This window comes from Octopus bimaculoides, chromosome 3 (assembly GCF_046866305.1).
Source record: "Octopus bimaculoides isolate indiv1 chromosome 3, ASM4686630v1, whole genome shotgun sequence".
Lineage (NCBI taxonomy): Eukaryota > Metazoa > Mollusca > Cephalopoda > Octopoda > Octopodidae > Octopus > Octopus bimaculoides.
This window is the reverse complement of record NC_142930.1, coordinates 84,648,976-84,672,304: the sequence shown is the minus strand read 5'-3', so window position 1 is coordinate 84,672,304 and position 23,329 is coordinate 84,648,976.

Below are 23,329 nucleotides of genomic sequence, written 5' to 3'. Positions count from 1 at the left end.
AAGAGGAGACGTGCTGCCATTCGATCTTCTAGAAATAGCTCCCATATCTCCCTAAAGACATACCCTACTACCTTCAAAAGGAGAAAGGTGTTCGATAATGTAGTCCTAGATAATGATATCCTTTAAAATGCGGATTCAGGTAAAATGTTTTTTAATCATAGTTCCGCTCATTCTAGATTAACCTGAACAAAACAACTACATGTTTAGATTTACGTGAGTGACCATTTCATTAGGCACTTGTGAAGAACATTATCTGCCTCAGAGACATTAAAAGTCTATCGAAAGTAAAAGACAAAAAAAAAAAACTTTTTTAATCAAATTTTCTATTTGAGTGTGAGCGTAAATCAAAAATAAAAAAACAGGAAAAAAAAACAACGAAAGTCAATTAGACAATGAATATATAAAATTGACCCCACATTGAAAGTTTTTTTTTGTATAGGAAAATGGGAGTGGACACGACGTTTCGAGCATGACACTTCATTGAAACGAGGAATGTTGACCTGCTCACCAGGTCAACATGATGTAAAGTGCATTGTGGTCAGTGATGTATAAGAACATCCAAAATAGATGCAGGCATGGTTGTGTGGTAAGAAGTTCGATTCTCAATCATACGGTTTTGGGTCCAGTCCTGTTGTGTGGCACTTTGGCAAATGATTTCTATTATAGCTTCAGGCCAACAAAAGACTTGTGAGTAGATGGAAACTGAAGGAATTCAATCATTATATATATATATATATATATATATATATATATATATATATATATATGGGGTGGGGGTTATGTCTCCATAACTTAGCATAAGAAACCAATGGGATAAGTACCAGGCTTAAGAAATAAATCCTGGGGTCAATCTTTTTCAACTAAAGTTTTTCAATGTGGTGCCCAAGCATGACTGCAGTCTAATGAGTGAAACAAGTAAAAGACCTCTTCTTTAACTCATATATGTATATGTGTATATATATATTAGAACTAGTAGACAGCTTCTGTTACCCAGGTGACCAAGTTAGCAGTGGAGGAGGAAGTTCTGAAAGTGTAGTTGCTAGAATAAGAACAACCTGAGCGAAGTTCAGAGAGTTTTTGGTAACTAAGGGTCTCTCCCTCACAGTGAAAGGCAGATTTTATGATGCCTGTGTACGAATAACTATGTTACGTGCTAGTGAAACATGGACTTTAACTACAGAGGATTTGCGAAGACTTAAAAGAAATGAAGTTAGCATGCTCTGCTAGATGGGTAATGTCAGTGTGCACACAGAATAGAGTGTAAATGATTTAACCTTCTGGCTACCAATGGGTCCAGAGGACCCATTTCAGTTTTTTCATTTGCTTTTTCTTACTGTTTGTATTATTTGATTCTGCTGATTTCTTGAGACTTATTTTTTCTTGACTCTCTTTTATTTGTCAAATGGGAAATTTTCTGCACATTTATGAAACCTAGAAATGTTCACTTTATACATTAATTAGCATATGGGTCTATTGGATCCTCGAATTAAATTCAAACAATTTTCTTGTCATTCTAAACAATAAAAGTAGTATCAAATATTATTTTCCTAGATATTATCTATATATATAAAACTGAGAATGTGTGTCTGTCTTTCTGTCTGTATGTATGCGTGCATCAGTCAACAGATTTCATTCAAATTTTACACATGCCCTACATAGGGTCCATGCAGTGTCATGGGCCAAAAAAAATTTCAACTTCTTGCCTAATGCAAACCCAGTGCAATCTCTTATCACTTACACTATTTCAGTATTACGTGTCAAAAGTGAAACAATAACATCTCTATTGTAATACTTTCACTATTATATACTTTCATTATTATCTCACATATATACATGCATAATCACAATCACACATACACACACACACACACACACACACACATATATATACATATATATATAAGAGCACTACAAGGGTCCCAGCTGATACAATTAACGGAACAGCTTGCTAGTGAAATTAATGTGTAAGTGGCTAAGCACTCTACAGACACGTTCACCCATGACATAGTTCTCAGGGAGATTAAGTGTCACACAATGTGTGACAAGGCTGACCTTTTGAAATACAAGAACTACTCATTTTTACCAGCTGAGTGGATGGGAGCAACATGAAATAAAGTGTCTTGCTCAAGCAAACAACACGTTGCCGGGAATTGAACTCACGACCTTACGATCATGCGCCAAATGCCCTAACCACTAAGCCACGTGTACTCACACATGTATATATGTATGTATGTATGTGTGTGTATATATATATATATATATATATATATATATATATATCAAAATCCTCATCATCATCGTTTAACATCCGCCTTCCATGCTAGCATAGGTTGCATGATTTGACTAAGGACTGGCGAACCAGAAGGCTGCACCAGGCTCCAATCTGATCTGGCAGAGTTTCTACAGCTGGATGCCCTTTCTAACGCCAACCACTCCGAGAGTGTAGTAGGTGCTTTTACATGCCAAGTCAGGCATATGTATATATACATATATATATTTATATATTATGTCTATATATATATATAGAGAGAGAGACAGACAGACAGACAGACAGACAGACAGACAGACAGTCAGAGATATGCATGTATATATGTGTATATATACATCTGCATATATATATATGTAGATATATAAATGTATATGTATACATGTATATGTAAACATGCATATGTATAGATGTATATGTATAGATGTATGCATATATATATAGATTTATATATATGTATGTATATATACGTATATATTTATGTATATATATATATATATACATTTATGTGTGTGTGTATATATATATATATATATATATATATATATATATATATATATATATATACTATTTTTTCTTTAATGTTTCAGCTGCAAAGCTGCAATCATGCTGGAGCACCACCATTATTTGGAACCTTCTCTGATATGTGGCATTTGGTCAATGAGGGTGTTTGGTGCTGCTACCCTCATCTGTGTTTCCTGCTGGGAGATAGGCTTGTCTGGAACACGTATCAGGAAGAAATCCAGTTTTGTTTTAAAGACACTTACATCCAAACTATGCAGGTCTCTCAGGCATTTTGGAAGGATATTAAAGAGCTGTGGGCCCTTGAAGCTCAAGCTTTTACAGTATCTGGTCCTGTGTTTTGATGGCGATGTTGGGATCCTTGGCACGATGCAGTGGCACCTTGTTCTGCAGTTTGAGTAACTTTCAATGCCAAAGTTTGGTACAAGGCCTCTAGGATTTTCCAGATGTATATCACTGCATATCTCTCCCGCCTTCATTCCAGGGAGAAGAGTTTTAATTCTTTAAGTCTTTCCCAGTAGCTGATATGTTGCATAGAAACGATTTTCTTAGTGTAGCTTCATTGGATTGCTTCAAGTTCCGCCGTGGATTCTTTATTTGTGGTGACCAAAGTTGGGAATAATAGTCTAAGCAGCTGAGAACGTATACCCTCCTAAAGATCATCAATGTCTCCTTTTCTCTTCTCTTGAAAGTTCGGAGGATCCAGCCAGCCAGCCATCTGCATTTTATTACCAACTTGGTAATATGCACTTGGAAAGATGCATCATTGCTCATGTCATTGTCCAGGTCATGCACTGATTTTGATTCAGTGATTTCAATTCCTCCTGGGCCAGTGTATCCTGTCTGCATGTTGTTTAGCTTTGTGTGCTGAAAGCGTAGGGCCTGGAATTTTCCTGCATTAAACTGCATGTTGTTGTCCTCAGCCCACCTGTATATTGCGTCCAACTCCCGTTGCAGATGTACAATATTTTCAGGATTTTGTATTGTCTGAGAGACTTTTGTGGCATCTGCATATGTGGCCAGGGTGGCTATCTGAGCTGCTGAGGGCATGTCAGAGAGGGCCACTATGAACAGCAGTGACCCTAAGACAGTACCTAGTGGGACACCACTTGCTATTTGTATTTCCTTGGAGGTGGCTCCATTGGCCGCTACTGCCTGATGTCTATCTTTTAGAAAGTCGTGCAGCCACTCTCCAATTTCCCACCTATACCGAGATCATGCAGTTTGTGACATATCATACCATGGTTGACTTTATCAAGGGCTTTTGCAAAGTCGAGATATATCACATCCACATTTGAGTCATTCAGCAGCTGTTTTAGCACCCAGTTGTAGTATTGCAGGAACTGTGTTTAACAGCTTCTACCTGGGTGAAATCCATGTTGGGTGTCAGTCAGCAAGTCATTTACTTCAAGGAATGCAACTACTGTCTTGTGGACTATTCATTCCATGACATTGCTGATGTGTGATGTCAGAGAGATAGGCCTATAATTTTTAGCATCTGCCCTGCTTCCTTCCTTATGGATAGAGCATATTATCCCTTCCTTCAGTTTGTCTGGGAGCTTACCACTTCCAAGGAAGCTCTGAGAGAGAAGCTGCAGTGGTTTTGCAAGAGCTTGTTTGCATGATTTTAGAAGGACCACTGGAACTCCATCAGGGTCAGCAGCTGAGTTTGTATCAACCTCATCCATGGCCAGCAATACATCTTCTTCTTCAATGTTTATGTACTCAATTTTTGCCTCTTTGGTTACAGGTGAAGTGGCAAACAATTCTGTTGGTTTGTTCCCCTACCTGTGTCCCAGCGGTGTAGTGAACACACTTTGGAACTGTTTGTTCAGTATTTCATTTATCCTCATGAGGTTTCCTGTGAGGGAGCCATCTTTCTGGGAGAGGGGTCCTATCTATTGGCATACTGAGGCTGTTTCTTTGGCAAACTTAAAAAAAAGCTTTAGGGTTTGACTTGATATTTTCTCTAACCCAAGCTTCTTTAGATGCTCTCTCCTTTTTATGAGACTGATGCAGACTCTTCTCAATCTCCGATAGTGCTCTCTCCAGGTGAGATTTCTCACCACTTTTGGAGTGCTTGCTCAGGTGATTTGCAATCTTTTTCTGTCGTCTCATAAGAATCTTCCTTTCTCTGGGGATCCTGTTTTTGTGTATGTTGACCTTGCACAAAAGAGACTTTAAACCAATGGTTCTCAGTCAGGGTCTATATAAGATAGGTAGCTGGGGGTCATGCAAATAAAATAGCAAATTAGGAATCCACAGTAGTATTTTAAGGGTCCATGAAGAAAAAGTTTGCTTTAGATGTATTAACTGCAAGAAACAGCTAGGTCTTTTTCTCTAATATTTTACATAGTTTAACATGTTTCTAGCAACTGAAACATGTTCTGTAGGAGAGAACTATTGCAAACCTGTACAAGTGAATGTGTGAAAAACAAAAAAGGTATTTTGAAATAAGTATCTATAAAACTAGCTTTTAAACACTGAATGGCTACAGGGGTCCATCAGAATAAAATAGTAACCAAAAGAGTCCATAGGTAAAAAATGGCTGAGAACCACTGCCTTAAACCAATGTACCTGGTAGTTACTGTTGCTGAGATCCAAGTGAGAGTAGAATCTATGTACAAGCAGAGACCACTTTTCAGAGCAAAGGAGATCTTAATAAGCACACACACCACCTTTTTGAAAGAAGTTATGATATAATAGCGCCTAGCCTGGGCAGCAGAGATTATTTAAGGTAAAAGATGAGAGATGTGTGTCTTGTAAAGGCATTGAACATCTGATTTGTGTGTTAGTAGGTGGTCGAGGATAAGATCTTCATAGAGGATGGATATTTGCAGAGGAGATTGGGGCATTATCCAGTAGATTTAGCTAGTATGGTAATTTGGAACTAGATTTCAGCCAAAGTATGAGTACCATAGCAATGGAATAGTGCATCTAGTATATCTAAAACACATGGTGAAGTATAAATAAAAGACAATAAGTTGCAAGTACAAACTAAATCTGCAAATAAATCTTTATTCACAACTTCAGTTCTTTAAGTTTACTACATTTCTAATATCTTCTGATAAAGGTATTAATACTACAAATGCTTCCCTCTATCTTTAATGTCAACAGAGTAGATTACTTAACAATGGACACATTTAATTAAGAATTAGGTAGACATAAGCCATGGTTGCTCACAAACACCTACAAATTAAATTTTAGAACATTTACAAATTAGATTAATGTTATTCACCTTTTAATCAAAATCTCTCTGAGAACCTCTAAAAGTGGCAGAAATTTTTATCACATAACTGGGAGCATAAATAGTGGTGAGAGAGTGTCTCACCCCAGCAGTGACAATTTATGAAGAAGCATTGGAAAGTTCTTGTATTAGAGAGAAAGATGCTGTGAATAAGGCCTCATTATTTCACTGAGACTAAGTGACTAAAGATTCCACATGGCTATAATCATCTGGTTTCAAACTGAACTTAAGAACCTAGTCAAATTCTGAAGAAATTTGCAATTACAGAGTAAACAACATTTTTAATCAAATTCGTTAAGTCTCCACCTCATGGCCATGAAACAGACACTGATATAAAAAAAAAACAGTTAATTGTTGAGTCACGTTTCTTTTTTCCTTTCTCTGTCTGTCTGTTTTTGTTTTGTTATTTCTAAATTTTTTTTAAATACATATAACTGTGTCTATCTGACTGTTGCCTCTTTCACCTCCTCCTTCTTTCTATGTTTCTTCGTTTCTTAACTGCTGCTGGGAGGTGATAAACAATTTATTATATTGGTATAAGGTGACAAATTTGACTGAGTGTAATCAATTCAATTCCTCAGAGCATGTACTGCTGACTCCAGAATGACAAAAAGTAAAACCACCTTTGATGTGATTTAAATTGAGCATGTTAGGAAATAAAATTGAATACAGACATCCTCAACATTATAGAAGCATAATGTTACTGAAGTCTTACATTCTAAGAAGAGAAAACTGGATATAGTGATTACTTGGATTGGGGCTGACAAAGGATTGGACATAACAAAGGTAGTGAGGAAAAGAGAGATGAATGAGTAAGAAATACCTGAACAGAGGTTGCAAAAAACCACCCAACTCCGCAGAGCAAATACAACATGCAATAGAGGGGAAAAAGTGCAGATTGAGAGATAGACTTATTATAATCCTAGATCACAAGTTGTTTTGATTCCCTGTTGATGGCTATTCACTTCATTTTCTGCCACAATATCAATAAAAAATAATCATAAGATAATTGCAAATAATGAAGTGATGTGTGTTGCCTGATAAAGTTGAGGATATCATTTAGGGATTTTGCTGAGATTTGGAAATGAAGATAGTTGCTGATTTGGTTAGTCAGACTCTTACTACATATAACTATGGCACATATCAAAGAAATATATATTTATCTATCCTATGTAATGGCGCAGTAAATAGAGTTAGTTGCTTGATAATTGGTAGTCAGCCAGAGGTATGTATCAATGAGTGACCTGACCAAGTCCCCTTTTACAAGTTAATTTGGTATTTATTTCCAATGACAACGTGAACTGAAGTAATGTAAAAAATAAAATGTCCAACCCATGATGGAACAAATTGCCTGCAACATATTTGAACTTATGACCTACGAGCAATTACTTTAACCCTTTAGCATGCCAAGCATTCTATCAGATGCAGAGCTTATTTATTCAGATTCTTTGAATTATGCATGATCTCATAGCTTTGAGATCTCAATGATGTAACTGTTTACTTTTAGAATGACATTGTAGGGCAAGTGTAAGAGGCTGGATCTGTCCATAAAACAAGTTGAATATTTAGGCCAGCTATGGCTGCTTTAAATGCTAAAGGATTAATATCATATTCATTTAGCTTTTTCACCTCTGCTCGGTGATACATATATGGGAGATTGAGATATAGGTTTCCTTTCAAGATCTCTCATTATTAGCTAAAGAACTTTCCTTTGTTGATGAATAACCATGTCTTTTTTTTTTTAGTAAAAGAAAAAGAAGAATCCTTTTTCATTGCTTATCCCCAGGTTAATGATAGTTGAGGAGACATATGCTCAAAGCATTCCAACTATGATCATCCAATAATTCCTTCTGCTTTTTAACACAGTAATGAGTAATTTGGCTCTATTCTTGACTGATCAATCGTCCACATAGAAAATTCTAAGAAGAGTTACCATATGCTATTCTGGCAGCAAGATGATAATGGTATTTAGACAACACCATTATCCTCCTCACCACCATTACTATGCCACCCCACCTCTGCCACCACCACCTCCACCACCTCCTCCACCATCATCATCACTGTCGTCATTGCTGTTGTCATATCATCATCACCTAAAAATCATCTCTTGCTCACTATTAGGCTGACTTCTACCTTGCGACAAATATGGACAACTCTTCCATATCCACCAGCAGCTTTTCTTCACCAATAATTGATGAAGATAGGCGAGAGTTCTTCTGTTCAGATTTAGTTTTTGAGAAAAATCTTCAATCCACCACACACATATGGGATCTTTGCAATACCACACATCAGTAAGGGACTATAGAAGCTCTACTGAGACAAGGTGAGAATCTCTAATAAAGTTTGCTTGACCAACAAGAAAAGGCAGTCAAATCTCCATCAACTCACACTCTGCATACTGTTTTACAAAACAAATGGATACATTAAATAATATAGTCCTAGATGCACTATGACTAAAGCAAAAAAAAACAAAAAAAACGGGATGGTCACACTGAAATGCCTTTTATCACATGTCTGCTTAGAGCTGATCAGAGATTAAACAACAGCACTATGGAATTATCATACTAGTCAGACATAGCAACACACAATACCATAGACATTCTGAACATCATTAGGATGAGACAGAAAGAGATGCAGGAGCAGACAGGTGAAAATTAAGCTACATATTGCAGCAGTAGCTGTGGGAATGTTGTAGATGTTGATGCTGCTGTGTCTACTGATGTTGCTGCAGATGATGATGTTGATCATCATGATGGTGGTGGTGGCGGCAGTGGTGGTGGTGGTGGTGGTGTGATGATGAGTTAGCAGTGTTTGGGTTTCCAAGTTTCAAGTAGACTGTTTGGTAAAAAGCCAAGTTAATTACTTGTCTCGGAAATATTATGTTTGCCATAATCCAAAGGCCGACTAAGTCATCAGAAATGTCAATAACTTCCTTCTATTTTGATTTGTTAAAACTTCAATGATATTTAGGCATCTATATGTGTATATAAATTGTATGTGCATTTATCTACATGTACTTTCATACACATGCACAAATATTATTATCCTCATCATCATCATCATCATCATCTTCGTTATCATCGTCATCATCATCATCATGATTATTATTATTATTAATGCAGCGAGCTAGCAGAATCATTAGCACACCAGGGAAAATGCTTTGTGGTATTCGCCTGTCTTTATGTTCTAAGTTCAAATTCTGCTAACATCAACTTTGCCTTTCATCCTTTCAGGTTCAATAAATTAAGTACCAATGTAATCAACTAGTACCCTCCCCCAAAATTTCAGGCATTGTACCTACAGCAGAAAGGATTATCCTTATTGAGGCAGCAAACTGGCAGAATCATTAGCACTTCAGACAAAATATTTAGCAGCATTTCTTCTGCCACTTTATGTTCTGAGTTCAAATTCTGCCAAGGTCAATTTAGATTTTCATCCTTTCAGGGCCAATAAGTATCAATCTAGTACTGGGGTGAATGTAATCAACTTATCCCATACCCTCAAAATGTTGGCCTTATGCCAAACTTTATTGTTATTATTATTATTACTCTTTATTTATAAAGGCACTTAGTGCAGATAAATGGACCCGATTGCTTAAGTTTTCTGAAGTGATCTCTCTTTTTGATGGACGAAACAGTCAAGTATATTGATTCCAAAAAGATGAAAGACAAAATGAACTTTGGTATAATTTGAGCTCAGAATGCAAAGTGCCAAACTAAATGCTTTGAGGCATTTAAAATAACACTCTAAGAAGGCAGTAAGCAGGCAGAATCATTAGCACACCAGGGAAAATGCTTAGCGGCATTTCACCTGTCTTCATGATCTGAGTTTACATTCCGCCAAGGTCAACTTTGCCTTTCATCTTTTTTTTGTGGGGGGGGGGGATAAAATAAGTACCAATTGAGCACTAGGGTTGATGTAATCAACTTACACCCTCCCCCAAAATTGCTGGCTATGTGGCAAAATTTGAAACCAACGTTACTATCTTAATGTCCAATACACTTTAACAATACCAAAAGGCTTAAAGTCTGACACTCCAATAGTCCTGTCATATTCACTTTAAAGCACTATATTGGCTGAGCTTATCCAAAGTTACTAAGTTTGGAAAGTGCAACAGTAAGTTTTTGGGTTTTCAGTCATTTGGCAATGTCTATCAAATTCATTTGTTTCTATATCTCTGTTAAAATAACTTGCTAAGCTCATACCTCCATACTATGTTATAATGATCCCCCATATAACACTGTTTCATTTAGCACTCATACAAATGTATCTTGAATTCTAACTGAAGTACAACTGTAACTTTTTTTCATTTTCTGACAGAAAAAATATCTCTGGCAAGAGGAAACTAACTAGAATGAGAACACTGAAGTACACTTATCACCAAACACACTTAACTGAGGAATATGCAGTTTATATCCTTTCATTCATAATGAGCTGGGATCCATGATAGACACTTAGCTCTCAAAGGAATCTGTCAATGTAAGTTAAGCATGAACTAACCAATGGAAACACTGATGACAAACTAGGAATTTTCTCAGTTACTTCTTTAGTTAGCTCAACTGATCATACTTCTTAATATGTTAGGAATGCTTTGTTAGTATTATTCAATTTTTTAGTTCTCTTTTGTTATTATCTTTTTGCCAGGAAAGAAATTTAAGGAAGAGATAAAAATATAAGTGGTCTATAGTTGTATTCAAACTAAGATTAATCAAAATAATGGTCTCTTATGCATTGAATTATAGTATCCTGGATTTACAATACAGAGCTATTGATGGATGGATAAATATAAATATAATTGCATGAACTCAAATACACAATTTCTTCTTCCCTCCCCACTCTTTCTCTATCTGAATAAACTGTCCTACCTAAAGGATATATGATTAATTACTTTTAGATACACAAAGCCTCAAAGTTTTAAAAGATATGAGATTTTATAATTCATGCACATTCCAGGAGAATTACCTTTTTAATTGAAATTAAATCAAATGACTACAACTGAGAATGAAAATTGGGTCATTAACTTCACTTTGACACAAATGCATAATACTTTTCACACTAACAGTATCAAATTAATAAGATTAATTTCAAGTTTAATCAGTCATTACCAATGTAACCTTTGAGCTTTTTAGTAAACAGCATTTTCTCTAGAAAACAACTTTATGTAAGAGATTTCTGCATGTAAAACATTCAGTTATAATTCAGTGCCATCTATATATCAAGAAATGATCAGCTTTACTGAGCTCTTTCCAGAAAACCTGACACTTATCTATGACTGCTAGATAAACAGAGGTAGTGAATAAAGTGAATGACCTGAAAATACACTGAAATAATTTCAGTGGGTTTAAACTTGCGCTCTACTTGCTCCAACACTATAAATTCAGCCAATTCACTTTTTTGTTGAAAATTACTGAAGCTGCTAAAACATTTTATACACTTCATAGTCTGTTTGGAAATATAAAGTTGTTGTTTGGCTGCACCAGGTCAATCCTGATTGAACAGGTTTTAGATCAAAAGATATTCCATTTCTGGTCAGACCAATTTTTACTTACGTATAACTTTCCTTTTTCTGCTAGCTCTACCTTTGGAAATCATTATAAAATTTGAAAAAGACCTTTTTTGACTATTAACACAAAACTTGATACATACAAAGTTGTTATAGTGATAACACAGCTTTATGAATGTGAAGTAAAAGCATGCAGCTTAGTGGTTAGGAGTATTCAGTTCACGATTGCAAGGTTGTGAGTTCAATTTCCAGCAACGCATTGTGTCCTTGAGCAAGACACTTTATTTCATGTTGCTCCAGTCCACTCAACAAAAATGAGTTGTACCTGTATTCCAAAGGGCCAGCTTTGTCACATTCTGTATCATACTGAATCTCCCTGAAAACTACGTTAAGGATACATGTGTCCATGGAGTGCTCAGCCACTTGCACATTAATTTTTTCACAAGAAGGCTGTTCTGTTGATTGGATCAACTGGGACCCTTGTTGTTGTAACCAATGGAGTGCCAGTTTTATGGATGTGAACTTGGACAGTTTATCAAAGTTTACTTAACATGTCTATGAAAAATTCTCACCATCAACTGGCAGAATAAAATTCCAAATACTACTGTGCTACAGAGAGCTAATATGTCAAGCATGTATGTATGCTTTCCTAAGTAAATTCCAGCTACAGCAGTGTGGACATGTAGTGCTCATGCCTGACTCCAGACTCCCTAAACAGATTTTCTTAAATGAACTAGCAGTTGGCTCTCAGTCATGTGGTGAACCAAAGAAGAGACACAAAGACTCTCTCAAAACAAATGTGAAAAAGGTATAACTTAGAGCAGTCTACTTGAGAACATCTTGCTCAAAATTGCTCACTGTGGTAGTGCTGTGTACTCTAGAATACATCACTCAGAATCAGAAATGATCAGAGAAACAAAAGAGAAGAGGGCTGCATGGAAAGCAAGTGTCCCACCAGGTCCTAACTCTGCTACTATGTGCTCCCACTGTACTCATGGATTTTATGCCTATATTGGCCAAATAAGCCACCTTAGGAATAAAGAGTAAAGCCACTAATCTGTAATCATCTTCAATGACATGAAGAATGAATGTCAGATGTAAATTGAGGGAAACTTGAGTACTATTTCTATCAGGTGAAGCGCTTTCATAGATGCACTCTTGTTGGTACAGAGTAATAAAGTTATTAGTATAACTTTTTCATATTATAATATTCTATTGTTAAAAGGTAGTGAGCTGGCAGAAACGTTAGCATGCTGGTCGAAATGCTTAGCGGCATTTCATCTGTCTTTACGTTCTGAGTTCAAATTACGCCAAGGTCGACTTTGCCTTCATCCTTTCGGGGTTGATAAATTAAGCACCAGTTGCGTACTGAGTCGATCTAATCGACTGGCCCCCTCCCCAAAAATTTCGGGCCTTGAGCCTAGAGTAGAAAAGAATATTCTATTGTTAATTTGTTTTGTTCTTTTTTTCTCTATTTCTGTTGTTCAGAATCACAAGCCAAGAAAGAGCATGAGAATGATTGAATATTAGTCTGACATAGTTTACATTCTTATTTGTTAATAGGATTTTGTCAATAACAAATAAGAATGTAAACAATGTCAGACTGTAATATTCAATCATTCTCATACTCTTCCTTGTCAAGAAACTACACCCAAAGGTTTTATTTTATTCAATGGTAAATAATGTTTGTCATTGTTGTCGTCGATGTCATCATCATCCTCATTGTTGTCGTCATTGTCATCGTCGTTGTTGTTATTATCGTATTAACATCCACATTTCTGTATTTGCATGAGTTGGACAGAGTTCACCGAGACAGATTCCATTCTTGTTACTGATCTTCACCTGTTTGCAAGCGAGATAATATTTCCCCATGGCCAAACATGTTTTTACAGCATTATCTCTTCCAACCTGTGGTGTTTGAGACGTTCGGAGGGACTGGGCCACTAATTGCAAAATTCTTGTCAATGTTGGCAGCTCACCTCACATAGGAATCAGGTGATGCCCGTGAAGGTGCTCGGCTTTCCCAACGCCTTAGCCTCACCATCACCAGCATACGAGTGTGCTGGCTTGTTTCAGTAGGTTCCCTTAAACCATGTGGTGTGCGACCAGTTGCTGTGATAAAAAAAAATTCCCCATAAATGGTTTCAATAGTTTTAACAGAAAGTTTTGGAAGAATTAGATTAAAGTTCTCCAGTAATTTTCTTTCATGTAAATAAATGTTTATGTTAATTTAAAAATTTGCCAGCAAATTCTTGTAAAATGACAATGTTCTAAAAGATGTACATGTTTATATGTTATATAGGAAAATAAAAATTTTATATTAAAATTGGAAATGAGTGACACTACTTATGTGATGGTAACACATTTCCAACTGCCACATGATGTCAATACAGAGACACACACAAGCACACGCACACACACACACACACACACACACACACACACACACACACACACACACACACACTGGGCATATACACTGGGTTGCTTTCACATTCTGTCTACCAAATCTACTGGTGAAGCTTCAGTTGTCCTGGGGCTATGGTAGAAGACATTTGCTTAAGATTCCATATAGTGGAACTGAACCTGGAATCATGTGGTTGGGAAGCAAACTTCTTAACCATACAGAAGAACCAACTTTTATGCTTGTAGATTAAAAAAAAAAGACCTGCTAGATGAAGCACTGTAACAAGGGTCAGGCATTCTATTTCTAATGCAGAGTTATCAGCCAGCACCTTACTACAGCTATTATGTTCAATTTGTCCAGGTAATAATAGGCTCCATTACTTCATTACAAAGTGGTTAATGGCTGGATTAACAGCTAATTTTTAAATAATTACTTCAATAAAAAAAATCATCCTGCCAAAGCTAGAATATAAAAAATAGTTTAAAAAAAAAAAGAATATTTTGAAGGAGAGATGATGTAATCTTATCTTTCTTTTAGACCTTTTTGACTAGTTGCATGAATAACTGCATGAGATTAATGTAAATAATGTTCAGTTTGAATATCTTAAAGTAGTGGTTAAAAGTAAAGCATAATTAGAAAGGTATTTCAGAGAAATGATGCAGTTCACAGGAATGTTGGTAAGAAATTTGTTTTGGGGTCATGGATATATAACAAAATAAGTATGGCAATATATATAGACATAGAGGGAGAAAGAGGGGGGGAGTTGGATCAAGCGAAGGGATCTTAAGGGATCACTTTGTAGCTGGCAACTTCAATGGGCGTGTTGGACAACATGCAGGAGGCTTCCATGGCATATATGGAAGCTATGGTTTTGGTTCTCGCAATGAGGAGGGGACCAGGTTGCTGGAGTTCTGCGATGCAAATCATCTTATGGTTTGTAATACTAACTTCAGGAAATCTGCCAGCCACCTACTCACCTACCAATCTGGTGGACACACTAGTCAAATTTCCTCACCAGGAAACAGGAAAGATAGCTACTTATAAATGCTAAAACCTTCCCAGGTAAAGAATGCACCCCACAACATAGAGAAGTAGTTAACAACTTCAGGATCAGGGCTTAATAGATGCCCAGAAGATGGCCAGCATGGAGAAGAAGGGTCTGGAAGCTTAAGGATCCTGCGAATAAACAGAGATTTAGAGACATATTACTCAAAGCTTTTAACAAAATAGAGGGAGATATAGCATCACATAATGTGGAAGATAACTGGAGGTTTCTGTGGGACAACCTGTTGCGGGCTACTGACCAGATCTGTGGATGGTGCAAAGTCCTCTCTCAACCCAAGGTAACATGGTGGTGGAACAATGTAGTTGACAGGGCCGTTAGGGAAAAGAAACAGGCATGGAAGGACTGGAAGAACAGTGGTAGCAGGGAACTGCATCAGATTTCCAGAAGGGAAGCAGATAAGAAAAAATTTGCCAATGTTCTGCGTCACAAGCACCAAAGACTTGAAGTGTTTCATGTTGCAAGACAGTGTGTGAGAGAGAATCATGATGCCATAGGAGAGAAATGTGTCCACATGGATGATGGCTCACTTGCATTTGATGAGGCTGCAAGGAGAGAGAATTGGAAAGGCTGCTAAATGAAGAGAACAAATGAGAGAAAGAGAGTCTGCCAAATGTCGACTCAACACAGGGACCAGCTATCCGAATTGACAATATAAAGACAAGAAAAGCTCCTGGCTCATCAGGAATCACCACAGAGATGCTTAAAATATCTGGCATTTTTCGGCTATAGTGTTGTCACTTGTATAGTCAATCAGGTGATACACGAAGGAGTCATGCCCAATGACTGGTGTAACAGCACCATGGTCAACTGCTACACAGGTAAGGGTGATGCATTAGATACAAATAATTACGAGGTATCAAGTTGTTGGATCAGGTAATGAAAGTCACGGAGAGGGTCATAGCCTAACTAATTAGGGAGAGAGTCAGTCTAGACGAGTTTGGGTTTGTGCCAGGGAAAAGTACCACTGATGCTATATTTCTGGTAAGACAGCTGCAATAGAAATACCTAGCCAAAGATAAACTTCTGTACCTGGCTTTCATTGACATGGAGAAAGCCTTTGACAGGGTCCCCCAATCCCTTATCTGGTGGTCAATGCAGAAACTAGGGATAGATGAGTGGTTAGTGAGAGCTGTACAAGCCATGTACAGGGATGCTGTCAGTGAGGTGAGGGTTGGAAATGAGTACAGTGAAGAATTCTGGGTAGGAGTAGGGGTCCACCAAGGATCTGTCCTCAGCCCCCTTTATTCATCATAGTTCTCCAGGCAATAACAGAGGAATTCAAGACAGGTTACCCCTGGGAGCTTTTCTATGCTGATGACCTTGCTCTAATTGCTGAGTCACTATGAAAACTAGAGAAGTTTCAGGCATGGAAGTAAGGTCTAGAATCAAAGGGCCTTAGAGTCAATCTAGTAAAAACTAAAGTCTTAATAAGTAGAAAGGCAAACAAACCACAAATCCCTTCAGGCAGATGGCCCTGCTCGATCTGTAGAAAAAGTGAAGGTAGAAACTCCATAAGATGTACCTGGTAAGCTATGGACACATAAGAAGTGCAGCAACATCAAAGGAAGACTAACTGAGAAGATAGTTTTTGTGTGTGGCAAATGCTCAGGATTGAAAATGTGCAGAAAACAGCTTCCATCACATTCCAGGAGGAAAAAACTTCAAGTAGTTGATAGCCTCCATTACCTAGACGATCAAGTCAGAAGCGGGGGTGATTGCTCTGAGAGTGTAGCTGCTAGAATAAGAATAGCCTGGGCAAAGTTCAGAGAACTCCTACCTCTGCTGGTGACAAAGGGCCTCTCACTCAGAGTAATAGGTAGACTGTATGACGCATGTGTGCAAACAGCCATGCTACAAGGCAGTGAAACATGGGCAGTGAAACATGGGCAGTGACTGCTAAGGACATGCGTAAGCTTGCAAGGAATAAAGCTAGTATGCTCTGCTGGACGTGTAATGTCAATGTGCATACATGACAGAGTGTAAGTGCCCTGAGAGAACAGTTGAACTTAAGAAGCATTAGATGTGGTGTACAAGAGAAACGACTGCGCTGGTACGGTCATGTGTTGCATATGGATGAGGACAGCTGTGTGAAAAAGTGTCACACCCTAGCAGTAGAGGGAACCTGTGGAAGAGGTAGACTCAGGAAGACCTAGGATGAGGTGTTGAAGAATGACCTTTGAATGTTGGGCCTCACCGAGGCGATGACAAATGACCGAGACCTTTGGAGATATGCTGTACTTGAGAAGACCCAGCAAGCTAAGTGAGACCATAACCGTGGCCTATGCCTGTGCAGCATAACCAACCCATTTAAGAGTACCCTTCAGTCATTGGACAATAAACTGCGCTTGCGAAGACCGGTTGAGGCAAGTGAAGTTGTTGTCATGGTCGATGACAGTACCGCCTGATTGGCACCCATGCCGGTGGTACATAAAAAGCACCATTTAAGCATGTTCAATGTCAGTGCCAGCTGACTGGTCCATGCCAGTGGCATGCAGAAAGCACCATTCGAGCGTGGTCATTGCCAGTGCCACCTGACTGGCCCTCATGCCGGTGGCACATAAAAAGCACCCACTACACTCTCGGAGTGGTTGGCGTTAGGAAGGGCATCCAGCTGTAGAAACATTATCAGATCGGATTGGAGCCTGATGCAGTCTTTTGGCTCACCAGCCCTCAGTCAAACCGTCCAACCCATGCCAGCAAGGAAAGCAGATGTTAAACGATGACGATGATGATGATAGAGTTATATCATTCCTAGGCATTCAGAGACCAATGTAGAAATGACAGAAGAACACTGCAGCTCAACATGAGCATGTGATTGGAGAATACTAGTGAGTAAAGTTTTGTAGATCACAACCCATGACCTTTTATTACATGGTGCAGAATATGACCATATATGTTTAATACAACAGCTCAAATATGTGAGCATAACTCTAATGCACAGTGTATACATGTGTCATATAGTTTGCAATTGTTCATGACTGAAATACTTTGTTGCTTGAAAAGGAAATCTTGGCTATGTGATAAAAACAGATACTATAAAGCTTAGCTATTATAACAATTGTGACGGTTTTAGCTGTTTTGCTCATGAGCTCTAAAGTATAGTGTTTTCTTGAATTGCATGTTCTCTAGGTTTTGATACTGTTAAATTAGACTTGTTTTTACAAGTCTCTGTTGCACAATCTTTTAAATTATATCTACCTATTAAGGAAAATTAGGTTACATGTTGACACGACTTTTGTTCAGAACAGGAATGAGGAGTATAGTATAGTGTTGTGGTATATGTGATTATAGGTGACAGTTATAGCTTCTTTTATTGCCAACAGGTAAGTGTATGAAAGAGAGATAGTCACCTTGAGCTACACATAATTTAATGGTAATGCAAAGAATAAAAAATGTAGAAAAGATAACTAAGCCCGGAGTTATACTCTAACTAATAAATGGATGGTCAGAAAGATCCTTGTTGACCTATTTTATCATTTTTCATAAGCTCCTCATAAGATAGGAGGAAAAGTTTCAAGCCAATCGCCTCAGAGGTTGTTTCTGAGGATCGCCTCAGAGGTTGTTTCTGAGGATAGAATAATATTCAAGGGGCTAAAATAGATGATAGTTTCCATTCTTCTTTTAATGACGTTTCATTCAGTTTCGGTTGTAGGACAGCTGTTATGATGAAATACCACTTTAATTTATTTTCTATCAGTTTTGTTGTCACTTTATTGCAGAAAGTTGGTCTATGGTTGAGTTTGTAACAGCTGATCTTGTCCGAGTATATCCTTGAAATGCTTGGCTGGTCCTCTATCATCATTAGGAGTTTATACAATGTTTGTTTTCAATGTTTCAGTAGAGGTTCCTTTTTATACAGTTGTGGACCTCTAAATATCAAACTGGTACAACAGAATGTTTTCATTTATGATTTCAAAGTATATTTGGTAGCCATCAATATTTTTTTGTGTCATCGGCATAACTTGTTAGGTTGGCAGAGTGAACTTGTGATAGGGTGATAATAAACAATAATGATCCTAGAACTGTTCCCTGAGGTATACCTCTTATTACAGGTAACTTAGCAGAGAGAAAATCACTTACAGCAACAAATTGACTCTTACTGCATAGGAAGTCAAAGAACCATTCTCTGAGTTTTCTTGTGAAACCAAGACCCCTTAACTTATAATAGATGATTCCATGATCAATCTTGTCAAACGCCTTAGCAAAATCAAGGTATATGCAGTCAGTATCCTTTCCTCTCGAGATTATTGAGAATAGTGTTATGGTGCTGTAATAGTAGTGACAGGCAACTTCATCCAGTCCAAAAACCATGCTGTGTGTCATCTTAGAGGTTGTTTTCCTGAAGATGTGTAATTATTCTTTTTTGGACAATGCATTCTATAACTTTAGATGAGTAAGATGTGAGAGAAACAGGTCCATAGTTTTTAGCCTCAGCCCTGCTACCTCCATTGCGTATAAATCTTACTATTGTATCTTTCAGTAGATCTGGAAATAAGCCTGCATCAAGTGCCTTTTGAAATTAAATCTGTAATGGTTTTGCGAGATTGTTTTGCACGTTTTTAACAGTATGGCTGGGAGACCATCTGGTCCAGATGCTGAATTTAAATCTAAGTCATTAATAGCTGTAAGTATATCATCTTCCATAATATCATTAATGTCTCTGCAGTTGGGTTCTGGGAATCAAAGAATTCATTTGGCTTATTTTATTAAGTACAGGTTGAGAAAATGCACTGTTATGCTGTTAACTCAAGAGTACGCATATTTGTGATCAATCATTGGTGTATGACCCAGCTGATTTTTGTTTAGCAAAGTGATGAAAAACTTAGGATTAGATTTTATATTTTCCACTGCTCAGTGTTCCTTTAGCGAAATTTCTTTTGTTCTTTTTTTTTTTGTTCTTTATCTCATCTGTTAAGAGAGTTTGGTGTTTTAGCTATTTTATTAGTTTAGGTCTGTTATGCATTAGTATCCATCTATATCGTGGAATCAAATTCTTGTAGAAATAGGTGTGTTTATATGGGATATGCTTTTGACAGATCCTGATTATGTGATGTTGAATGTGAATGCCATAAGCAAGTTGCTGGCTGAGTTATGGAGGTTAGGTTGCCTTACTTGAAGTAATGTGCATAGTCACTTATCTCATTATAGTACACATTATGATTAAACAATTAAAGAATTGGATAACAATAAGGACAACTCAGAAATATGCAATTTGATTGATATGAGTTGTTTTGTTGGACTCCAGTGGTTAAAGAAAAGTTTGGTATGAGAGTTATTATCTGAAGGTGGTTTTCTTTCCTTGTTACTGGAATAATACAATGCTTCTCAAACTATCTGATATGGTGTATCGGCAGTTTTTTTTTTTTTTTCCAATGTGCCAGGGACCAGTAATATTTCTTAGTAATATTAATTTATACTGGAAACGATATACATAATGAATATAATAAAAGTTGACAATTTTTTTTTATCTTATATTTATTTTGTAAACAAATAATACAATATTGCATAAGCATTTTATAATGTTTCTTTCTTTTCTGGAAACTGAGTACTGCAGCTGATGGCTTGCAGACTGGCTGGCACCAGTCCACAGACCACCACTTAGAGTAGCACTGGATTAATGGACATGCTATTGTGAGTATTCATACCTCAGAGTGAATACTTGGGTAAAGAGAAAGATTAAGGAGAAATTGTAAAACAATAATAGGATATGAGAACACTCTGTGTGAGGGAGATATATAAAACACCATCCGGTTAGATCAGCTTCATACACATTAGTTACTGAAATAATTACCACAATGGTGACTAAGTGCATATGATGGTGGGAGGAGTTTAAAAAATGTTTGTTGAATGTTTTGTAGAATAGAAGGCAAAAGTAATGATTGTGACACTGGTAATTATGTTAATGATTACGAGGGAATAAGAGAGAAGGGAAAATGTATAAAAAGCGGATGTACAATCTTAGAGAGAAAATGCTATAATCAAATTAATAAAAAGTTTCATGAGTGTATTCTGTTGAAAAACATGATGGAAATGGTTTGTTTGTTTTTCAGTTTATTTATTTATTCATACACTCTGAGCTCAAATTCCACCAAGACTAACTTCGCCTTTCATTTTTCAGGTTTGATAAAATAAATCATGTACTGGAAATGATGTAACCCACTTCCCCCTCCCCTCAAAAACTGGTGGCCCTGTGCCCAAATTTGAAATCATCATCATCATCAGCAGCAGCAGCAGCAGTAGTAGTAGTAGTAGTAGTACTACTACTACTACTACTACTACTACTATTACTACTACTACTACTACTACTACTACTACTACTACTACTACTACTACTACTACTACTACTACTATAAAGGCAGTAAGCTGGCAGAATCATTAGCACCCCAGGTTAAATGCTTAGTGGTATTTCACAGTATTACGTTCTAAGTTCAAATTCCGTTGAGGTTGACTTTGTCTTTCATCCTTTCAGGGTTGATAAATTAAGTACCAGTGAAAACCTGGAGTCGATACAGTTGACTTACCCCACCCACAAAATTAGTAGAAAGGGTTATTATTATTATTATTATTATTATTATTATTATTATTATTATTATTATTATTATCATTATTACTATGTTGTTTTTTTTTCTTCTTTCTTCAAATTTTCTTCCATTTCTCGCCGAGTGTTTTCCGTACACCTAGGGCAGAGAAACTCATTGTATGAATTCGCAGTTTACACACGCAAATTCACAGGTAAAACATGTATATAAGAATAAAAAATTTTTAAAAAATTTCTTTTAATTCATGAATGGATGTTGTTTTCACAGCAATAATGCTCTTCTCAGTACATGAATCGTTCCAGTTAGCACGATTTTTTGCACTTCCTGTAGAGATGGTAAGCCTGGTATCATTTTCAAATAGGTTTCAGTACCTTTTTTTATCATTCCTAGAGATCCTACAATCACTGGTATGGTAGTCGCCTTGAGGTGCCACATTTTTTCAATTTCTATTAGCAAGTCTTTATATTTACTGATCTTGTCAAATTCTTTCATCGCTATATTATGATCAGAGGGAATACTCATGTCAATTAATTAATAAACACGTCTTCTTTGTCTGATCTTTTATAATAATATCCGGTTTATTAGCTTTTATAGTTTTGTCGGTATGTACGGGGAAGTCCCAGAGAATTGACACATTTTCTCCCTCAGTTACAGCTTCAGGATGGTGTTTATACCATTTGTCAGCGGTCTTGATTTTATAATGCCGACATATTGTCCAGTGTAAATACTGGCCGACTCTGTCATGTCTTGCTTTATATTCTACAGGTGCTAAGACTCTATACCCTGAGATTAGGTGGTCTATAGTTTCAATCGCATTGTTACAAAATCGGCATTTTGGGTCAGCTCCATTTTTTATCACATTGGCTTGGTAGTTCTGGGTTAATAAGCTTTGGTCTTGAGCAGCCAATATGAAACCTTCACACTCTGCTTTTAGCCCTGAACTTCGTAACCACTGATGCGTGCGTTTCTGGTCGATTATTATCATCATTATTATTTTGTTTGAAAATAGAGGAAATTGCAGCATAACAAAGTTGAAAAATTTGAAGATCATTTTTTCCTCTGAGAAAAATATTTACAGAGTAAAAGGAAATGATGAGATCAGATGCTTATGGCGAGTAGTAGAATATGTCTGGCAGGCAAGGAATGCTGAGATAATAATCATTCTTGGCACAATTAATAATAGAGATATTACTTATTTCTTATTTTTTCAATAAAAACGAAAATGAAAAACAATTTTCCCATTTTGATAGAATGCTAGTCTATTGCTGGTTAAACTTCCCAGGTAGTTTCATACCGATTTCTCAGTTCAATAAACTGAAACAACATGAGATAAATGTTTCATCCAAGAAAACAACACAATTCATTCCTTAGAAAATGAGACCACCACTCATTCTATGATATAAATTTACTGGTTTAAAATAATCTGAAAATTAAAACCATCAAAATTTTATGTTACTTTATGTTCCAAATACCAGTATAATAATGACAAAATTATTTTCCTAAATTTATTCATTTGAGCCTTAAAAGATCACCTCAAAAGTAAGGCTCATCTTAAACACTGAGTATAAAATCTGAACTGTAATATGCTCTGGTTCAGAATGTCACCAATATGTTATAATCTACACATAGTCTGACTAAAAGGGAAAATGTGCAGTGTACTTCATCAACATACATTAGAACATGCTTCACTTAAAAATACTTGGCAATGTCACAAAGACATTGTACTCTGCCTCACGTACTTCTCAGTCACTACATACTAATGCAGTGGTTCCCAAAGTG